Source organism: Sorex fumeus, unplaced genomic scaffold (assembly GCF_029834395.1).
Source record: "Sorex fumeus unplaced genomic scaffold, SorFum_2.1 ptg000018l, whole genome shotgun sequence".
Lineage (NCBI taxonomy): Eukaryota > Metazoa > Chordata > Mammalia > Eulipotyphla > Soricidae > Sorex > Sorex fumeus.
In genome coordinates, this window is record NW_026606075.1 from 37,325,867 (window position 1) to 37,347,500 (window position 21,634).

The window sequence follows — 21,634 nt, forward strand, 5'->3', positions numbered from 1 at the left end:
CGACCCCGGGGCTTAGCTACGCGGAAACGCGGGCCGAGGGCCGAGCCATGTGCCCGGGTTTACGCCCTCCCGTCGCGACCCTTGGCCGCCCTCCGGGACGCTGCCAACCCTGGGCTTAGCTCCGTGGAACCCGCCGGTGGAGGGCTTGGCCTTGCGCCCGGGCCGCCCCACACCTGGCACGGCCCTCGGTTCCGCTCCGGACCACTGCCGATCCCGGGGCTTAGCTCCGCGGCACCCGCGAACCGAGGGCCGGTCCACGTGCCCGGGCCGCCCCGCATCCGTCACGACCCTCGGCCGCGCACGATGCCGCTGCCGACCCAGGGGCTTACCTCTGCAGCAACCGCCGGCCAAGGGACGGGCCATGTGCCCGAACCACCTCGGTCTCGTCCCGATCCTCGGCCGCGCTCTGGGCGACTGCTGACCCCGGGGCTTAGCTCCGCAGCACGCGTTGGCGGAGGGACGGGCTGCGAACCAGGGCCGCCCAGAGCCCGGCAAGGCCCTCGTCCCCGCTCTGGGCCACCGCCGTCCCCGGGGCTTAGATCCGCGGCACCCGCTGTCCGAGGGTCGGGCAGCGCGTCAGGGCTGCCCCGCTCCCGTCGCTACACTCGGCTGCGCACCGGGCCGCTGCTGACTCCGGGGCTTAGCTCTGCGGCACCCTCTGGCGGAGGGACTGGCCGCACGTCAGGGCCGCACCACGCCCAGCATGGCCCTCGGTTCCTCTCCGGGCCGCCGCTGTCCCCGGGGCTTAGATCCACGGCACCCGCGGGCTGAGGGCCGCGCCGCACTCCTGGTCCGCCCCGCGCCTAGCATGGCCCTCGGCCCCGCTCTGGGCAGCTGTAGACCCCGGGGCTTAGCTCTGCGGCACCCGCGGGCCGAGGGCCGGGCCACGTGCCCCGGCCGCCCTGCTCCTGTCGCGACCATCGGCTGCGCTCCGGGTCGCTGCCGACCGCGGGGCTTAGCTCCACAGCATGCATCGGTGGAGGGACGGGCCACGTGCCCCGGCTGACCCGCTCCCGTCGCGACCCTCGGCCGTGCTCCGGTCCGATGCCGACCCTGGGGCTTATCTCCGCGGCACCCTCCAGCGGAGGAATGGGCCGCACGCCCGGGCCGCCCAACGTCCAGCACGGCCTTCGGCCCCGCTCCAGGCCGCTGCCCACCCCAGGGATTAGCTCCGCGGCACACGTGGGCCGAGGGCCAGGCCGCGTCACTGGGCCGCCCTGCGCCCTTACCGACCCTCAGCCCCGCTCCGGGCTGCTGCCGACCCCGGGGCTTAGCGCCACGGCATGCGTCGGAGGAGGGACGGGCCGCGTGCCCGGGCCACCCCGAGCCCGGCCCGGCCCTCGGCCCCGCTCCGGGCCGCTGCCGACCCCAGGGCGTAGCTCCACGGCACCTGCAGGCCGAGGGCTGGGCCACGTGCCCGGGCCACCCCGCTACCATCGTATCCCTCGGCCGGGCTACGGGCCGCAGTCGACCCCGGGGCGTAGCTCCGCGGCACCCGCGGGCCGAGGGCCGGGCCACGAGCCGGGGCCGCACCGCACACGGCCCTTCCCTCGGCCCCGCTCCGGGCCACTGCCAACACCGGGGCTTAGCTCCGCGGCACCCGAGGGCCGAGGTCCGGGCCGTGCCATCCGGCTGCCCTATGCCCTTACCGACCCTCGGCCGCGCTCCGGGCCGCTGCCGACCCCGGGTCTTAGCTCCGAGGCACCTGCCGGCGTAGGCCCGGGCCACGAGCCCGGGCTTCCCCGCGCCCAGCACGGCCCTCGTACCTGCTCCGGGCCGCTGCCGACCCCGAGGCTTAGTTCCGCAGCACCTGCTGGCGGAGGACAGGGCCGCGCGCCCGGGCCGCCCCGCTCCAGTACTGACACTCGGCCGCACTCCAGACCGCTGCCAACCCCGGGGCTTAGCTCCGCGGCACCCGCCGGCCGAGGGCCAGGCCGTGTGCCTGGGCCACCCTGTGCCCGGCCCGGCCCTTGGCCCCACCCCGGGCCGCTGATGACCCCCGGGCTAAGCTCCGCGGCACACTCTGGCGGAGGACCGGGCCACGTGCCCGGGCCACCCCACTCCCGTCAGTACATTCGGCGCGCTCCGGGCCACTGTCGAACCCGGGACTTAGCTCCGCGGCAGACGCTAGCCGAGGTCCGAGCCGCACGCTGGGGCCGCCCCGCGCCCGGCCCGGCCCTGGCCCTGCTCCAGGCCGCTGCCGACCCCAGGGCTTAGCTCCGCGGCACACGCCGGTGGAGGTCTGGGCCGCGCGCCTGAGGCTGCCCCGCGCCCGGCCCGGCCCACGGCCCACTCCGTGCCACTGCCGAACCCGGGGCTTAGCTCCGCGGCACCTGCAGGCCTAGGGCGGGGCCGCGCGCCTGGGCCGCCCTGCACCCGGCCCGGCCCATAGCCGGCTCCGGGCCGCTGCCGACCCCGGGGCTTAGCTCTGCGGAACCTGTTGGCGGAGGATCGGGCCACGTGTCCCGGCTGCCCCGCTCTGTCGGGACCCTCGGACGCGCTCCGGGCGCTGCCAACACCGGGGCTTATCTCCGCGTCACCCGAGGGCCTAAGGCGGGGCCGTGTGCCCGGGCCGCCCCGTGTCTGACCCGGCCCTAGGCCCCGCTCCAGACCACTGCCGACCCTGGGGCTTAGCTTCACGGCGCCCGCGTGCTGAAGACTGGGCCCCGTTCCCGGGCCGCCCCGTGCCCGTACCGACACTCGGCCGCACTCCAGACCGCAGCCGACCCCAGGGCTTAGCTCTGCAGCACACGCCGCGGAATGCCGTGCCGCGCGTCCGGGCTGCCCCGCGCCTGTCCCGGCTCTCGGCCTCTCTCCGGGCTGCTGCCGACCCCGGGGCTTAGCTCCGAGGCACCCGCGGACTGAGGGTCAGGCCGCGCGTACGGGCCGCCCTGCTTCCGGCCCGGTCCTTGGTCCCGGTCCGGGCCGCTGCCGACCCCGGGGCTTAGCTCCTCGGCACACAACGACGGAGGGCCGGGCTGAGCGCCAGGGCCGACCCGTGCCCGGCTCGGCCCTCGGCCCCGCTCTGGGCCCCAGCTGACCCCGGGGCTTAGCTCCACGGCAGCCGCGGGCTGAGGTCAGCGCCGCGCTCCCGGGCCGCACCGTGCCTGGTACCAGCCCTGGGCCCACCTCCGGACCGCAGCCGAACCCGGGGCTTAGCTCCTAGGCACCAGCGTGCCGAAGGCCGGGCCGCGTGCCCAGGCCGCCCCGCGCCCTTACCGACACTCGGCCGCACTCCAGACCGCTGCCGAAACCGGGGCTTAGCTCAGCAGCACCCGCCGCCCGAGGGCCAGGCCACGCGCCGGGCCACCCCGCGCCCGGCTGGGCCCTCGGCCCTGCCCCGGGCCGCTGCCGACCCCGTGGCTAAGCTCCGCGGCACAATCCGGCAGAGGACGGGGCCACGTGCCCGGGACGCCCCGCTCCCGTCGGTACCCTCGGCCGCGCTTCGGGCCGCTTCCGACCCCGGGGCTTAGCTCCGCGGGACCCATCGGCGGAGGGTAGGGCCTCGCGCCCGGGCTGCCCCGTGCCCGACTCGGCCCTCGGCCACGATCCAGGCCGCTGCCGACCCCTGGGCTTAACTTCGCGAAACCCACTGGCCGAGGGCCGGGCCTCGCGACCAGGCCACCCTGCTCCCTGCCCGGCCCTCGGCCCCGCTCCGGCTGCTGCCAAACCCTGGTCTTAGCTCCGTGGCACACTTTAGCCGAGGGCCGAGCCGCGCGTCGGGGCCATCCCGCGCCCGGCCCGGCCCTGGCCCCGCTCCAGGCCGCTGCCGACCCCGGGGCTTAGCTCCAAGGCGCCAGCCGGTGGAGGGCAGCTGCCGACCACGGGGCTCAGCTCTGCGGCACCCGAGGGCCGAGGGTGGAGCCGCGCGCCCGGGCTGCCCGCGCCCGGCACGATCTTCGGCCCAGCTCCGGGCAGCTGCCGACCGCGGGGTTTAGCTCCGCGGCGCCAGCGGGCGGAGGACCGGGCCAGGTGTCCCAGCTGCCCCGCTCCCGTCAGGACCCTCAGCCGCGCTCTCGGCCTCTGCTGACCCCTGGTCTTAGCTCCGCGGCACACGTGAGCCGAGGGCTGAGCCACGCGTCGGGGCCATCCCGCGCCCGCCTCGGCCCTGGCCCCGCTCCAGGCCGCTGTCGACCCCGGGGCTTAGCTCGCGGCAAACGCCAGCCGAGGGCCAGGCCGCGCACGCGGGCCACCCTGCGCCGGGCCCGGCCCTCAGCCCCGCTCAGGACCGCTGCCGACCCCAGGGCTTAGCTCTGCGGAACCTGCCAGCCGAGTGTTGGGCCGCGCATCCGGGCCCTCCAGTGGCCCCGCTCCGGACCGCGTCCGACCCCGGGGCTTAGATTCGAGGCATGCGCTGGACGAGGGCTGGGCCGCGCGCCCAGGCCGCCCCGCGGCCCCGCTCCGAGCCACTGCCGACCACGGGGCTTAGGTCGCGGCACACGCCGGCCGAGGGCCGGGCCGCGCACCCGGGCCACCCTGCGCCGGGCCCAGACCACGGCCCCGCTCTTGACAGCTGCCGACCCCGGGGCTTAGCTCCGCGGCACATGCCGGCCGAGGACCAGGCCACACGCCCGGGCCGCCCCGCTCCCGGTCAGACCCTCGTTCCCGCTACGGGCCGCTGCCTTCCCTGGGGCTTAGCTCCAAGGCATCCGTTGGCTGAGGGTCTGGCCGCGCAACTGGGCCACCCAGCGGCCCCGCTCCGCACCACTGCCGACACCGGGACATTGCTCCGTGGCAACCTCCGGTCGAGGGTCGGGCCGTGCGCCCGGGACGCCCCGCGGCCCCGCTCCGGGCCACTGCCAACCCCGGGGCTTAGGTCCGCGGCACCGGCCGGCCGAGTGCCGGGCCGCGCGCCCGGGATGGCCCGCGCCCTTACTGGCCCTCGGCCCCGCTCCGGCCGCTGCCGACCCGGGGGCTTAGCTCGCAGCACATGCCAGCTGAGGGCCGGCCCGCGCACCCCGGCCACCCTGCGACGGGCCTGGCCCTCAGCCCCGCTCCGGACTGCTGCCAACCCCGGGGCTTAGCTCCGCGGAACCTGCCGGCCGAGGGTCGGGCCGCGCATCCGGGCTGCCCTGTGGCCCCGCTCCGGACCGCTTCCGACCCTGGGGCTTGTATTCGAGGCACGCACTGGACGAGGGCTGGGCCGCGTGCCCGGGCTGCCCCACGGCCCCGCTCCGAGCCGCAGCCGACCACGGGACTTGCTCCGCGGTAACCGCCGGCCGAGGGTCAGGCCACACGCCCTGGATGCTCCGCGGGCCTGCGGCCCCGCTCTGGGCCACTGCCGACACCGGGGCTTGGGTTCGCGGCACCGACCGGCCGAGTACAGAGCCGTGGGCCCGGGATGCCCCACGCCCGTCTCGGCCCTCGGCCCCGCTCCGGCCGCTGCCGACACCGGGGCTTAGCTCCGCTGCACCCTCCAGCCAAGGGTCCGTTCATGCGGCTGGGCCGCCCCGCGCCCGGCCAGTCCCTCGACTCCGCTCCGGGCAGCTGCATACCCCGGGGCTTAGCTCTGCGGCACCAGCCGGCCAAGGGCCAGGCCGCACGCCCGAGCCACCCCACATCCGGCACGGCCCTCGGCCCCGCTCCTGCCGCTGCCTACCCCGGGGCTTATTTCCGAGGCAACCGCTGGCCGAGTGCCGGGCCGTGTGCGCGGTCCGCCCTGTGGCCCCGCTCCGGGCCGCTGCCGACCACGGGGCTTAGCTCTCCGCACCGACCGGCCAAGGGCTGGGTCTCGCGCCTGGGCCGCCCTGCACCCGGCCCGTCCCTCATTCCCGCTCTGGGCCGCTGCCGACCGCGGGTCTAGCTCCCTGGCACCCGCCAGCCGAGGTCCGGTACGCGAGACCGGGCCAGCCCGCGCCCGGCACGGTCCTCGGCCCCGCTCTGGGCCGCTGCTTACCCCAGGACTTAGCTCTGCGGCACCAGCCGGCCGAAGGCCGGGCCGCATGCCCGGGCTGCCCCGCGCCCGGCACGGCCCTCGGCCTCGCTCCACTCCGCTGCCGACCCCGGGGCTTAGCTCCACGGCACGCGCTGGCCGAGGGCCGGAACGTGCGCCCGGGCAGTCCCGCGGCCCCGCTCCAGGCCGCTGCCGACCCCGGGGATTAGCTCCACAGCACCTGCCGACTGAAGGCCGGGCCGCGTGCCCGGTCAGCTCCGCGGCCCTGCTCCGGGCCGCTGTCGTCCCCGGGGCTTAGCTCCGAGGCATCCATCAGCCGAGGGTGGGCCGCGCACCCTGGCCGCCCAGCGGCCCCGCTCCGGACCGCTCCCGACCCCGGGGTTTTGCTCCACGGCACACACCGGCCGAGGACCAGGCCGCGCGCCCAGGGCCGCCCCGCGCCCGGCATGACCCTCGGCCCCGCTCCGGACCGCTACCGACCCCGGGGCTTAGCTCCGTGTAAACCGCTGGCCGAGGACTGGACCACGCGCCCGAGCAGCCCCGCGGCCACGCTCTGGGCCGCTGCAGACCCCGGGGCTTAGCTCTGCGGCACCCGCCGACCGAGGTCCGGGCCGCGCGCCCAGGCTGCCCCACACTTGGCCTGGCCCTGGACCCTGCTCCGGGATGCTGCCGACTCTGGGGCTTAGCTCCGCGGCACCCGCCAGCCGGGCAGCCCCACGGCCCCACTCCGGGCTGCTGCCATCCCCGGGGTTTAGCTCCGAGGCATCCGTCGACCGAGGGTCTGGCCGCGCACCCCGGCCGCCCAGCGGACCCGCTCCGGACCAATGCCGACCACGGGGTTTTGTTCCGCGGCAACCGACGACCGAGGGTCAGGCCGTGCGCCCGGGCCGGAGCGGGTCCAAGGGCTGGGCAGGGCGCGGTGGGGTCCAGGCACGAGGCCCGGCCCTCGGCCGGCGGGTCCTCTCTGCGGCCCCGCTCCAGTCCTCTGCCGACCCCAGGGCTTAGGTCCGTGGCATCTGCCGCCCGAGGGCTGGGCCACGCGCCTGGGCCACCCCGTGCCTGGCCCAGCCCTCGGTACTGCACCGGGCCGCTGCCGACCTGGGGCTTAGCTCCGTGGCACCCGCAGCCCGAGGGCCGAGCCGCGCGCATGGGACGCCCCACGGCCCCGCTCCGGGCCACTGCCGACCCCAGGGCTTAGCTCCGCGGAACCCGCCGGCCGAGGGCCTGGCCGCGCGCCCGGGCAGCCCCGCGACCTGCCCGACCCTTGGCCCAGCTCTGGGCTGCTCCCGAACCTGGGGTTTAGCTCCACGGCACCCGCCGGTCGAGGGCCAGCCCGCGCGCCCGGGCCGCCCCCCGCCCAGCCAGGCCCTCGCCCCCTCAGGGCCGCTGCCAACCCTGGTTCTTAGCTCCGAGGCACCCGCCAGCCGAGGGCTGGGCCTCGCGCCAGGGCCACCCTGCGCACGGCCCTGCCTTTGGCCCCGCTCCGGGCCGCTGCCGACCCCGGGGCTTAGCTCCACAGCACCTGCCGACTGAAGGCCGGGCCGCGTGCCCGGTCAGCTCTGCGGCCCTGCTCCGGGCCGCTGTCGTCCCCGGGGCTTAGCTCCGAGGCATCCGTCGGCCGAGGGTGGGCCGCGCACCCTGGCCGCCCAGCGGCCCCGCTCCGGACCGCTGCCGACCCCGGGGTTTTGCTCCACGGCACACACCGGCCGAGGACCAGGCCGCGCGCCCAGGGCCGCCCCGCGCCCGGCATAACCCTCGGCCCCGCTCCGGACCACTACCGACCCCGGGGCTTAGCTCCGCGGCACCCGCCGGCGGAGGACCGGGCCATGCGCCTGAGCCGCCTCACTCCCATCCCGACCCTCGGGCGCGTTCTGGGCCGCTGCCGACACCGGGGCTTAGCTCTACGGCACCAGCCAGCGGAGGGCCGGTCCGTGCACCCGGGCCGGCCGCGCCCGGCACGGCCCTCGGCCCCACTCCAGGCAGCTGCCGACCACGGGGCTTAGCTCCACGACACTCGCGGGCCGAGGACCGGGCCGCGCGCTCGGACCGCCCCACGCCCGGCATGGCCCATGGCCCCGCTCCGGGCCGCTGACGACCCCGAGGCTTAGCTCCGTGACACCAGTGGGCCGAGGGCCGGGCCGCGTGTCTGGGCCACCCTGCGCCCGGCCCGGCCCACGTCCCACTCCGGGCCGCTGCCGACCCCGGGACTTAGCTCCTCGGCACAGGACAGCGGAGGGCCGGGCCAAGCGCCAGAGCCGACCCGTGCCCGGCTAGGCCCTCGGCCCCGCTCTGGTCCGCTGCTGACCCGGGGGTATAGCTCACGGCAGCCGCGAGCCGAGGGCCGGGCCGCGCTCCCGGGCCACCCCGCGCCCGGCCCGACCCTCGGCCCTGCCCTGTGCAGCTGTCGACCCCGGGGCTTAGCTTTGCGGTACACTCCGGCGGAGGACCGGGCCACGTGCCCGGGCCGCCCCGCTCCTGTCGGTACCCTCGGCCGCGCTCCGGGACACTTCCGACCCCGGGGCTTAGCTCCACGGCACAAGTCGACGGAGGGCCGGGAGGCGCGACCGGGCCGCCCCGCGCCTGGCCCGGCCCTCGGCCCCGCTCCGGGCCGCTACCCACCCTGGGGCTTAGCTCCGCGGCGCCAGCCGATGGAGGGCAGGTCCGTGCGCCCAGTCCGACCGCGCCCGTCACGGCCTTCGGCCCTACTCGGGCCGCTGCCGACCCCGGGGCTTAGCTCCGCGGCACCCGCCGTCGAAGGAACGGGCCGCGCGCCCGAGCAGCCACGCTCCTGTCCCAAACCCTCAGCCCCGCTCCGGGCTACTGCTGACCCAGGGGCTTAGCATCGGGGCACCCGCGTGCCGAAGGCCGGGCCGCGTGCCCGGGCCGCACCGCACCCGTACCTACACTGGGCCGCTCTCCAGACCGCTGCTGACCCCGTGGCTTAGCTCCGCGGCACCCGCCAGCCAAGGGCCAGGCCGCGCACTCGGGCAAACCCGCGCCCGGCCCGGCCCTTGGCCCCGCCCCGGGACGTTGACGACCCCGGGGCTTAGGTCCGCGGCACACTACAGCGGAGGACCGGGCCACGTGCCCGGGCCGCCCCGCTCCCTTTGGTACCCTCGGCCGCACACCGGGCTGCTTCCGACCCCGGGGCTTAGCTCCGCAGCATCCGTCGGCGGAGGGCCGGGCCGCGAGCCTGGGCCGCCCCGCGCCCGACCCGGCCCTCAGTCCCGCTACGGGCCGCTGCCGACCCCGTGGCTTAGCTCCGCGGCACCCGCCTGCCGAGGGCCATTTCTCACGACCGGGCCACCCCGCACCCTGCCCGGCCCTCGGCCCCGCTCCGGGCCGTTCGCGACCTCGGTTCTTAGCTCCGCAGCATTCACCGGTGGAGGGCTGGGCCGCGCGTCCGGGCCACCCCGATCCCGGCCTGGCCCAAGTCTCGCTCCGTGTGGCTGCCGACCCCGGGGCTTAGCTCCGCGACATGAGCGGGCCGAGGGCCGGGCCGTGTGTCTGGGCCACCCCGCGCCTGGCCTGGCCCTCGGCCACACTCCGGGCCGCTGCCGACCCCGGGGCTTAGCTCCTCGGCACAGGACGGCGGAGGGCCGGGCCGAGCGTCAGAGCTGACCCGTGCCCAGCAAGGCCCTTGGACCCGCTGTGGTCCGCTGCTGACCTGGGGGTTTAGCTCCGCGGCGGCCGCGGGCCGAGGGTCGGGCCGCGCTCCCGGGCCGCACCGCACCCGGCCCGGCCCTCGGCCCACCTCCGGGCCGCTGCCGACCCTGGGGCTTAGCCCCGCGGCACACGCCGGCGGAGGGCTGGTATGCGCACCCGGGCCGCCCCAGGACCGGCCCCCGCCCTCGGCCCCGCCCCAGACCTCTGCTGAACCCGGGGCTTAGCTCCGCGCCACCCGTCGGTTGCATGCCAGGCCGCGAGTCCTGGCCGCCCCACGCCCATACGGACACTCGGCAGCTCTCCAGACCGCTGCCTACCCGGAGCTTATCTCCGCGGCACCCGCGGGACGAAGGCCGGGCCGCGTGCCCGGGCCAAACCGCGCCCGGCCCGGAACTCGGCCCTGCTCCGGACCACTGCCGACCCCGGGGCTTAGCTCCAGTGCACCAGCGTGCCGAAGGCCGGACCGCGTGCCCGGGCCGCCCCGCTCCTCTACCGACACTCGGCCGCACTCCAGACCTCTGCCGACCCCGGGGTTTTGCTCCACGGCACACACCGGCCGAGGACCAGGCCACGCGCCCAGGGCCGCCCCGCGCCCGGCATAACCCTCGGCCCCGCTCCGGACCACTACCGACCCCGGGGCTTAGCTCCGCGGAAACCGCTGGCCGAGGACTGGACCGCGCGCCCCGAGCAGCCCCGCGGCCACGCTCCGGGCCGCTGCAGACCCCGGGGCTTAGCTCTGCGGTACCCGCCGACCGAGGTCCGGGCCGCGTGCCCAGGCCGCCCCACACTTGGCCTGGCCCTGGACCCTGCTCCGGGATGCTGCTGACTCTGGGGCTTAGCTCCGCGGCACCCGCCGGCCGGGCAGCCCCACGGCCCCACTCCGGGCTGCTGCCATCCCCGGGGTTTAGCTCCGAGGCATCCGTCGACTGAGGGTCTGGCCGCGCACCCCGGCCGCCCAGCGGACCCGCTCCGGACCAATGCCGACCCCGGGGTTTTGTTCCGCGGCAACCGACGACCGAGGGTCAGGCCGTGCGCCCGGGCCGGAGAGGGTCCAAGGGATGGGCAGGGCGCGGTGGGGCCTAGGCACGAGGCCCGGCCCTCAGCCGGCGGGTCCTCTCTGCGGCCCCGCTCCAGTCCTCTGCCGACCCCAGGGCTTAGGTCCGTGGCATCCGCCGCCCGAGGGCTGGGCCACGCGCCTGGGCCACCCCGTGCCTGGCCCAGCCCTCGGTACTGCACCGGGCCGCTGCCGACCTGGGGCTTAGCTCCGTGGCACCCGCAGCCCGAGGGCCGAGCCGCGCGCATGGGATGCCCCACGGCCGCGCTCCGGGCCACTTCCGACCCCGGGGCTTAGCTCCGCGGAACCCGCCGGCCGAGGGCCTGGCCGCGCGCCCGGGCAGCCCCGCGACCTGCCCGACCCTTGGACCAGCTCTGGGCTGCTCCCGAACCTGGGGTTTAGCTCCGCGGCACCCGCTGGTCGAGGGCCAGCCTGCGCACCCGGGCCGCCCCCCCGCCCAGCCAGGCCCTCGCCCCCTCAGGGCTGCTGCCAACCCTGGTTCTTAGCTCCGAGGCACCCGCCAGCCGAGGGCTGGGCCTCGCGCCAGGGCCGCCCTGCGCACGGCCCTGCCTTCGGCCCCGCTCCGGGACGCTGCCAAACCCGGGGCTTATCTCCGAGGCACCCGCCATCTGAAGGCCGGGCCACTCGCCTGAGCCACCCCGCATCCGGCACGGCTCTTGGCCCCGCTCCGGGCCGCTGCCGACCCCAGGGCTTATCTCCACAGCACCTGCCGACTGAAGGCTGGGCCGCGTGCCCGGTCGGCTCCGCAGCCCTGCTCCGGGCCGCTGTCAACCCCAGGGCTTAGCTCCGAGGCATCCATCGGCCGAGGACCAGGCCGCGCGCCCAGGGCCGCCCCACGCCCGGCATGACGCTCGGCCCCGCTCCGGACCACTGTCGACCCCGGGGCTTAGCTCCGCGGAAACCGCTGGCCGAGGACCGGACCGCACGCCCGAGCAGCCCTGCGGCCCCGCTCCGGGCCGCTGCCGACCCCGGGGCTTAGCTCCACGGCACCAGCCGGCCGAGGGCCGGGCCACGCGCCAGGGCCGCCCCGCGCTCGGCCTGGCCCTCGGTCCCACTCCGCTCCGTTGCCGACCCCGGGGCTTAGCTCCATGGCACCCGCCGGTCGAGGGCCGGACCGCGCGCCCGGGAAGCCCCGCGGCCCCGCTCCGGGCCACTGCCGACCCCGGGGCTTAGCTCCACAGCACCTGCCGACCAAAGGCCGGGCCGCGTGCCCAGGCCACTCCGCGGACCCGCTCCGGGCTGCTGCCGTCCCCGGGGCTTAGCTCCGAGACATCTGTCGGCCGAGGGTCTGGCCGCGCACCCCGGCCGCCCAGCGGGCCCGCTCTGGACCGCTGCCGACCCCGGTGTTTTGCTCCGCGGCAACCGACGACTGAGGGTCAGGCCGCGCGCCCGGGACGCCCCGCGGCCCCTCTCCGGGCCACTGCCGACCCCGGGGATTAGGTCCGTGGCACCGGCCGGTCGAGTGCCGGGCCATGCGCCCGGGACGCCCCACGCCCGTCCTGGCCCTCGGCCCCACTCCGTCCGCTGCCGACCCCGGGGCTTAGCTCCGCTGCACAAACCGGCCAAAGGCCGGGCCGTGCGCCCGGGTCGCCCCGCGGCCGGCCCGGCCCTCGGCCCCGCTCCGGGCCGCTGCCAAAACTGGGGCTTAGCTCCGAGGCACCCGCAGGCCGAGGGCCGGGCCACACACCGGGTCCGCCCCGGCCCCGTTCCGGCCCCGTTCCGGCCACTGCCGACCCCGGGGCTTAGATCCGCTGCACCCGCCGCCCGAGGGTCGGGCCTCGCGCCTGGGCCGCCACACCCCCGGCCCGTCCCTTGGACCCGTTCCGGGCCGCTGCCGACCCCGGGGCTTAGCTCCACAGCACCCGCCGGCCGAGGGTCGGAACTCGATCCCGGGCGGTCCCACGCCCGGAACGCCCCTCGGCCCTGCTATGGGCCGCTGCCGACCCTGGGGCTTAGCTCCGAGGCACCCGCAGGCCGAGGGCCGGGCCGTGCGCCCGATCCGCCCTGCGGCCCCGCTCCGGGTGGCTCCCAACCATGGGGCTTAGCTCGCGGCACACGCCGGCTGAGGTCCGGGACGCGAGACCGGGCCCCGCCCGCACCCGGCCCGGTCCTCGGACCCGCTCCGGGCCGCTGCTGATCCCGGGGCTTAGCTCTGCAGCACCCGCCGGCTGAGGGCCAGTCCGCACACCCGGGCCGCCCCAAGGCCCAGCTCCGGGCCCCTGCCGACCCCGGGGTTTAGCTCTGAAGCACCCGCCGGCAGAGGGACGGGCCGCGCGCCCGGGATGCCGCGCGGCCCCACTCCGGGCTGCTGCCGACCCCGGGGCTTAGCTCCATGGCACCCACCGGCCGAAGTCCGCGCCGCGCGCCCGGGCCACCCTGCGCCCAACCCGGCCCTCGGCCCCGCGCCTGGCCACTGCCTTCCCCGGGGCTTAGCTCCACAGCAACTTCTGGCTGAGGGCCGGGATGCGCGCAATGGACGCCCCGCGGCCGGCCCGGCCCTCGGCCCCTCTCCCGGCCGCTGCTGAACCCGGGGCTTACCTCTGTGTCACCCACTGGCCGAGGGTCGGGCCGCGTACCCGGGCCATCCCGCGGCCCCGCTCCGGACCGCTGCCGACCAGGGACTTAGCTCCGCGGCACCCACCACCCGAGTTCCGGGCCGCGCGCCCGGGCCGACCATCACCTGAACCGGCCCTCGGGCCCGCCCTGGGCCGCTGCCCTCCCCGGGGCTTAGCTCTGAAGCACCCGCCGGCCGAGGGCCGGGCCACGCGCCTGGGACGCTCCTCGCACCCGAACCGGCCCTCGGGCCCACCCTGAGCCGCTGCCATCCCCGGGGCTTAGTTCCAAGGCACCCGCCGGCCGAGGGCCGGGCCGCACGCCCTATCCGCCGCGCACCTGAATCGGCCGTCGGGCCCGCCCTGGGCCGCTGCCAACCCCGGGGCTTAGCTCTGCGTCACCCGCTAGCAGAGGGCGGGGCCGCGCACCCGGGACGCCCCGCACCCAAACGGGCCCTTGGTCCTGCTCAGGGCCGCTGCCGACCCCTGTGTTTAGCTCCGAGGCACCCGACAGCCGAGAGCCTGGCCCCGTGCCCGGGCCGCCCCATGGCCCAGCTCCGGGTCACTGCCGACCCCGGGGCTTATTTCCGAAGCACCCGCCGGCCGAGGGCCCGACCGCGTGCACGCGACGCCCCGCGGCCTCGCTCCGGGTCGCTGCCGACCCCGGGGCTTAGCTCCGCGGCACCCGTGGACCGAGGTCCGGGCCGCGCACCCGGGCCGCCCCGCACTGGGCCTGGCCCTCAACCCCACTCCGGGATGCTGCCGACTCCGGGGATTAGCTCCGTGGCACCAGCCGGCTGAGGGCCGGGCCACGCGCCAGGGCCGCCGCGGGCCCGGCCCGGCCCTCGGCACCGCTCGTGGCCGCTGCCGACCCCAGGGTTTAGCTCCGAGTCACCCGCCGGCCAGGGGCCGTCCATGCGGCCGGGCTGCCCCGCACCCGGCCCATCCCTCGGTCGCGCTCAGGGCCGCTGCCGACCAAAGTGCTTAGCTCCGCGGCACCCACTGACCGAGGGCCAGGCCACGTGCTCGGGCCACAACACACTGGCCCGGCCCTTGGCGCCGCTTTGGGCCGCTGCAGACCCCGGGGCTTAGCTCCGCGCCACCCGCCGGCCTAGGGCCAGGCCGCTCGCCCGAGCTGGTCCGCGCCTGGTACGGCCCTAGGCCCCGCTCCCGGCCGCTGCCGACCCCGGGGCTTAACTTCCAGGCACCCGCCGTTCGAGAGCCGGGCCGCGCTCCCAGGCCGTCCCACGGACCCGTTCCGGGCCGCTGCTTACCACGGGGCTTAGCTCCGTGGCACCTGCCGACCAAGCGCCAGGCCACGCACCTGGTCCACTCTGTGGCCCTGCTCCGGTCTGCTGCGGACCCCAGGGCTTAGGTCCGCGGCACCCGCCGCCCGAGGGCCGGGACACGCGCCTGGGCCGCCCCGCGCCCGGCCCAGCCCTCAGTCCCGCACCGGGCAGCTGCCGACCTGGGGCTTAGCTCCATGGCACCCGCAGACCGAGGGCCGAGCCGCGCGCACGGGACGCCCCACGGCCCCGATCCGGGCCACTGCCGACCCCGGGGCTTAGCTCCGCAGAACCTGCCGACCGAGGGCCTGGCCGCGCGCCCGGGCTGCCCCCGCGACCTGCCCGACTCTCGGCCCAGTTCTGGGCCGCTGCCGACCCTGGGACTTAGCTCCGCTGCACCCACAGGCCGAGGGCCGGGCTGCGCGCCCGGGTCGCCCCCCGCTTGGCCCGGCCCTCAGCCCAGCTCCGAGCCGTTGCCGACCCCGGGGCTTAGCTCCGTGTCACCCACCATCCGAAGGCCAGGCCGTGCGCCTGGGCCGCTACGGCCGGGCCCGGCCCTCGGCCACGCTCTGGGCCGCTGCGGACCCCGGGACTTAACTCCGAGGCACTCGCCGGCCGAGAGCCGGGCCCCGCGCCCGGGCCGACCCGCAGCTCCGCTCCGGGCCCCTGCCGACCCCGGGGCTTAGCTCCGAAGCACCCGCAGGCCGAGGGACGGGCCACGCGCCCGGGACGCCACCTGGCCCCTCTCCGTTCTGCTGCCGACCCCAGGGCTTAGCTCCACGGCACCCACCGGCCGAGGTCCGGGCTGCGCGCCCGGGCCGCCCCACGCCCGACACGGCCCTCGGCCCCGTGCCGGGCCACTGCCAGCCCCGGGGCTTAGCTCCACGGCAACTGTAGGCCGAAGGCCGGGCCGCGCGCCTGGTATGCCCCGCGGCTGGCCCGGCCCTCGGCCCCGCTCCGGGCCGCTGCTGAACCCGGGGCTTACCTCCGTGTCACACACTGGCCGAGGGTCGGGCCGCGCACCCGGGCCACCCCGCGGCCCTGCTCCGGACCGCTGCCGACCCCGGGGCTTAGCTCCGTGGAACCTGCCGGCCGAGGGTTGGGCCGCGCATCCAGGCCGCCCCGAGGCCCCGCTCCGGACCGCTTCCGACCCTGGGGCTTAGCTTCGAGGCATGCGCCGGCCGAGGGCCGGACCTCGTGCCCGGGCCCCCCCGCACCCTGCCCATCCCTCAGACACGCTCCGGGCCACTGCCGAACATAGAGCGTACCTCCGCGGCACCCGCCGGCCGAGGGCCAGGCCCTGCGCCCGTACCGCCCCCACTTGGCCCGGCCCTCGGCCCAGCTCCGGGCCGCTGCTGATCCCGGGGCTTAGCTCCGTGTCACCTGCCATCCGAAGGCCAGGCCGTGCGCCCGGGCCGCCCCCGCCAGGCCCGGGCCTTGGCCCCGCTCTGGGCCACTGCCGACCCCGGGACTTAGCTCTGAGGCACTCGCCGGCCGAGAGCCGGGCGCCGCACCCGGGCCGACCCACAGCTCCGCTCCGGGCCCCTGCCGACCCCGGGGCTTAGCTCCGAAGCAACTGCCGGCCGAGGGACGGGCCGCGCGCCCGGGACGCCACCTGGCCCTGCTCCGTTCTGCTGCCGACCCCGGGCCTGAGCTCCACCGCAACCACGGACCGAGGTCCGGGCCACACGCCCGGGCCGCCCCGCGCCCGACCCAGCCCTCGGCCCCGCGCTGGGCCACTGCTGACCCCGGGGCTTAGCTCCACGGCAACTGCAGGCTGAGGGCCGGGCCGCGCGCCCGGGATGCCCCGCGGTTGGCCCGACCCTCGGCCCCGCTCCGGGCCGCTGCTGAAACCGGGGCTTACCTCCGCGTCACACAACAGCCGAGGGTCGGGCCCCGCACCCGTGCCGCCCAGCGGCCCCGCTCCGGGACGCTGCCGACCCAAGGGCTTAGCTCCGCAGCACACGCAAGCCGAGGACCGGGCCGCCCACCCCGGCCGTCCTGCCTCCGGCCAGGCCCTCGGCCCCGCTACGGGCCGTTGCCGACCCCGGGGCGTAGCTCTGCGGGGCCCGCCCGCCGAGGACCAGGCCTCGTGCCCAGGCCCCCCTGCACCCTGCCCATCCCTCGGACCCGCTCCAGGCCGCTGCCGACCACGGGGCGTACCACCGCGGCACCAAACGGCCGAGCACCAGGCTGCGCGCCTGGGCTGCCCCTGCCCGGCCCGACCCTCGGCCCTGCTCTGGGCCGATGCCGACCCCGGGGCTTAGCTCCGTGTCACCCGCCATCTGAAGGCCAGGCCGCGTGCCCGGGCCGCCCCCGCCTGGCCCGGCCCTCGGCCCTGCTCTGGGCCGCTGCCGACCCCGGGACATAGCTCCGAAGCACCCGCCGGCCGAGGGATGGGCCGCGCGCCCGAAACACCACGCGGCCCCGCTCCGGGCTGCTGCCGACCCCGTTGCTTAGCTCTGCGGCACATGCCGGCCGAGGACCAGGCCACGCGCCCGGTCAGACCCTCGGCCCCGCTACGGGCCGCTGCTGACCCTGGGGCTTAGCTCCGAGTCACCCGCCGGCCGAGGGCCGGACCGCGTGCCCGGGCAGCCCCGCGGAGCCATCACGGCCCTCGACCCCGCTCTGGGCCGCTGCCGACCCCGGGGCTTAGCTCCAAGGCACCCGCCGACCGAGGGCCGGGCCGCGCGCCCGGGCCTCCCCGCACTTGAACCGGCCCTCGGCCCCACTCTGGGCCGCTGCCGACCCCAGGGCTTAGCTCCGAGGCATCCGCTGGGTGAGGGCCGGACCCTGCGCCAGTGCCGCCTCGCGGCCCCGCTCCAGGCCGCTGCCGACGCCGGGTCGTACCTCCACGACACCCGCCGGTCAAGGGCAGGGCCACGCGCCTGGGCCGCCCCGCGCCCGGCCCGGCACTCGGCCCCGCTCCGGGCCGCTGCCGACCCCGGAGCTTAGCTCCTCGGCACTCGCCGGCCGATGGCCAGTCCGCACGCTTGGGCCGCACCGCGCCCGGAACGGCCCTCGCCCACGCTCTGGACCGCTGCTGACCCCGGGGCTTAGCTCCGAGGCACCCGCCAGCCGAGGGCCTGGCCGCGCACCCGGATTGCCCCGCGGTCCCGTTTTGGGGCGCTGCCGATCCTGGAGCTTAGCTCCGTGGCCCCTGCCCGCCAAGCGCCGGACCGCGCTCCCGGGACGCCCTATGGCTCCGCTCTGGGCCGCTGCCGACCCCGGGGCTTAGCTCCGCGGCAACCGCCGGCAGAGGGCCAGGCCGTACCCTAGAGCTGCCCCACGCCCAGCACAGCCCTCGGCCCCGCTCCGGTCCGCTGCTGAACCCGGGGCTTAGCTCCCAGGCACCCGCCGGCCGAGGGCCGGGCCGCGCACCCGGGCCGCCCTCAGCCCCGCTCCGGGCCGCTGCCAACTCCAGGGCTTAGCTCCGCTGCACCCGCCGGCCGAAGGGCCGTCCATGCGGCCGGGTCGCCCCGCGCCATGCCCGTCCCTCGGCCGCGCTTCGGGCCGTTGCCAACCCCGGAGCATAGCTCCGCGGCACCCGCCGGCCGAGGGCCAAGCCGCATGCCGGGGCATCCCCGCGCCCGGCACAGCCCTCGAGCCCGCTCCGGGCCGATGCCGACCCCGGGAATTAGGTCCGTGGCACCCGCCTGCCGAGGGCCGGGGCACGCCTGGGCCGCCCCGCACCTGGCCCGGCCCTCGGCCCTCCTCCGTACCGCTGGCGACCCCGGGGCTTAGCTCCACGTCACCCGCCAGCCGAGGACTGGGCTGCGCGCCCGGGCGGCCCCGCTGCCCCGCTCTGGGGCGCTGTCGACCCCGGGGCTTACCTGCGCTGCACCCGCAGGCTGAGGGCCGGGCCTCGCGCCCGGGTCGCCCCGCAGCCTACCTCCAGGCTGCTGCCGACCCCGGGACTTTGCTCCGCGGCACCCTCTCGCCGAGGTCCGGGCAGCGCGCACGGGCCGCCCGGCGCCCTTCCCGGCCTTCGGCCCCGCTCCGGGCTGCTGCTGACGCCGGGGCTTAGCTCTGCAGCACCGGCCGGCCGAGGGTCGGGCCGCGTGCACGGGCCTCCCCGCGGCCGGCCTAGCCCTCGGCCCCGCCTTGGGCCGCTGCCGAACCCGGGGCTTACCTCCGTGTCACCCGCCAGCCGAGGGCCGGGTCGTGCGCCTGGGCCGCCCTGTGCCCGACCGGCCCTCGACCCCGCTACGGCCCGCTACTGACCCCGGGGCTTAACTCCGAGGCACCCGCCGGCCGAGGACCAGGCCGCGCACCCGGGCCACCCCACGGCCCCTCTCCGGACCGCTGCTGACCGCAGGGCTTAGCTGCGAGGCACCCGCCGGCCGAGGGCAAGGCGCGCTCCGGGACGCTGCCGACCCCAGGGCTTAGCTCTGCGGCACACGCAGGCCAAGGACTGGGCCGCCCGCCCCGGCCGTCCCGCCATCAGCCAGGCCCTCGGCCCCGCTACGGGCCGCTGCCGACCCCGGGGTGTAGCTCCGCGGCACCCGCCTGCCGAGGGCCAGGCCGCACGCCGGGGCCGCCCTGCGCCCGGCACGGCCCTCGACCCCACTCCGGGCCGATGCCGACCCCGGGGCTTAGCTCCACGGCACCCGCCTGCCGAGGGCTGGGCGGCCGCACACCTGGCCCGGCCCTCGGCCCTGCTCAGGGCTGCTGCCGACCCCGGGGCTTAGCTCCGTGTCACCCGCCAGCCGAGGGCCGGGCCCCGCGCCCGGGCGGCCCCGCTGCCCCCCTCTGGGGCGCTGTTGACCCCGGGGCTTACCTGCGCTGCACCCGCCGGCTGAGAGCCGGGCCTCGCGCCCGGGCCGCATCGCTCCCGGCCCGTCCCTCGGCCCCGCTCCGGGCTGCTGCCGACCCCGGTGCTCAGCTCCGCGGGAACCGGCGGACGAGGGCCAGGCCGCACGCCAGGGCGCCCCCGCACCCGGCACGGCCCTCGGCCCTTCTCCAGGCCTCTGCAGACCCCGGGGCTTAGCTCCGAGGCACACGCCAGCCGAGGAGAGGGCCACGTGCCCGGGCCGCCCTGCGGCCCCGCGCCAGGCCGCTGTCAACCACGGGGCTTAGGTCCACGGCACCCGCCAGCCGAGGGTTGGGCCGCACGCAAGGGCCGCCCCCCGCCGGGCCCGGCCCTCTTCCCCACTCCGGACCGATGCCTACCCCAGGGCTTAGCTCTGCGGCACCCGCCTGCCTAGGGCAGGGCCGCGCGCCTGGGTTGCCCCGCGCCCAGCCCGGCCCTCGGCCCCGCTCCAGGCCGCTGACAACCCCGGGGCTTCACTCCGAGTCACCCACAAGCCGAGGGCCGGGCCGCTCACGCAGGCCGCCCCGCAGCCTAGCTCCGGGCTGCTGCCGACCCCGGGATTTTGCACCACGGCACCCGCCGACTGAGGTCCGGGCAAAGCGCACACGCCGCCCAGCGCGCGTCCCGGCCCTCGGCCCTGCTCTGGGCCACTGACGACGCCGGGGCTTATCTCGGCAGTACCCGCCGGCCGAAGGACGGGCCACGTGCCCGGGCCCCCCCACGGCTGGCCCGGCCCTCGGCCCCGCTCCGGGACACTGCCGACCCCAGGGCATAGCTCCGAGGCACCCGCCGGCCGAGGGCCGGGCCCCGCGCCCGGGCCGCCCCACGGCCCTGCTCTGGAATGCTGCCGACCGCGGGGCTTAGCTCCGAAGCACCTGCCGGCCGAGGGCCGGGCCGCGCACCCAGGCTGCCCCACGGCCCCGGTCCGGACCACTGCCGACCCCGGGACTTTGCTCCGTGGTACCCGCCGGCCGAGGTCCGGGCCGAGCGCCCGGGCCACCCCGCGCCTGTCCCCGCCCTCGGCCCCGCTCCGGTCCTCTGCCGACCCCGGGGCTTAGCTCCGTGGCACCCGCCGGCTGACGGCCTGGCCGCATGCCCGGACCGCCCTGCGGCCGCCCTGGCCCACGGCCCTGCTCTGGGCTGCTGCCGAACCCGGGGCTTACCTCCGCAGCACCCTCTGGCCGGGGGAGACGGGAGCAGAGAAGAGCACGAGGCGACGACCGCCTCCCCTGCGGCGAACCGCCCTCGGGACGCGCGGAGTCCCTGCGGGAGTTCCCCGCTGCGCGCCACGGCCACCCGGTGCCCGTCCCGGCCCTCAGCCCCGCTCCGGGCCGTTGCCGACGCTGGGGCTTAGCTCCGCAATACCCGCCGGCCGAGGGCCGGGCCGCGTGCCCGGGCCCCCCGGCGGCCACCCGGCCCTCGGCCCTGCCTCGGGCCACTGCCGAACCTGGGGCTTACCTCCGTGGCACCCGCCAGCCGAGGGCTGGGCCGCGCGCCCGGGCCGCCCCGTGCCCGACCCGGCCCTCGACCCCGCTCCGGGCCGCTACCAACCCCGGGTCTTAGCTCCGAGGCAACCGCCGGCCAAAGGCCAGGCCGCGCACCCAGGCCGCCCCACGGCCCCTCTCCGAACCGCTGCTGACCGCGGGGCTTAGCTGCGAGGCACACGCTGGCCGAGGACCGGGCCATCCGCCCCGGCCTTCCCGCCACCGGCCAGGCCCTCGGCCCCGCTACGGCCCGCTGCCGACCCCGGGGCGTAGTTCCGCGGCACCCCCTGGCCGAGGGCCTGGCCGTGAGGCCGGGCCGCCCTGCGTCTCCGCTCCAGGCCGCTGCCAACCCCGGGGCTTAGCTCCGTGGCACCTGCCAACCGAGTGCTGAGCCACGTGCCTGAGCCGCTCCGCGGACCCGCTCCGGGCCACTGATGACCCCAGGGCCTAGCTACGTGGCACCCACCTGCCTAGGGCCGGGCCACGCGCCTGGGCCGCCCCGCGCCCTGCCCGGCCCTCGGTCCTGCTCTGGGCCGCTGCCAACCCCAGGGCTTAGCTCCGCGTCACCCGCAGGGCGAGGTCGGGGCCGCGCGCCCAGGCCGTCCCTCACCCGAACCGGCCCTCGGCCCCGCTCTGGGCCGCTGCTGACCCCGGGGCATAGCTCCAAGGCACCCGCCGGCTGAGGGCCGGGCCCCGTGCGCGGGCCGCCCCGCAGCCCCATTCCGGGCTGCTGCTGACCCCGGGACTTTGTTCCGCGGAACCCGCCGGCCAAGGTCCGGGCCGCGTGCCCAGCCTGCCCTGCGCCCGTCCCGGCCCTCGGCCCCGCTCCGGGCCGCTGCTGACCCTGGGGCTTACCTCCGAGGCA